Source organism: Anopheles gambiae (assembly GCF_943734735.2).
Source record: "Anopheles gambiae chromosome X unlocalized genomic scaffold, idAnoGambNW_F1_1 X_unloc_143, whole genome shotgun sequence".
In the NCBI taxonomy this organism is placed as follows: Eukaryota; Metazoa; Arthropoda; class Insecta; order Diptera; family Culicidae; genus Anopheles; species Anopheles gambiae.
The window spans coordinates 7090-7500 of NW_026902602.1; positions in this window are offsets into that span (position 1 = coordinate 7090).

Below are 411 nucleotides of genomic sequence, written 5' to 3' on the forward strand. Positions count from 1 at the left end.
CTTTTTACCCAAGTCATAGCAACATAGAGTACTTTTCCTAATCGGTACACAATTTTGGTGCACCTCTAACCTCGCCGGCACTTTATCGTTACGTTTTGTGCACAACCTAGGGACGTGGTGTAAGTTTCATGATTTTTATGTTTGATTTGGTTTATTATGATTGAAAAATACGCTACGTCCCAGAAATTGGAGCTCGACTACTTCCTCCATGTGGCGAAAAAAGTTACTGGGCAACGCCTAGCTTATGCCCCATTTGTACTTCAATTTTCATTATCAGGTTTGAAAAATACGCTAAGTCCCAGAAATCTGAACTCGAATACTTTTGCCACGTGGCGCCAAAAGCTACTGAGAAACGCCTAGCCTTTTACCCATTTATAATTTAGTTTTCGTTATAAGTTTTGAACAATACGC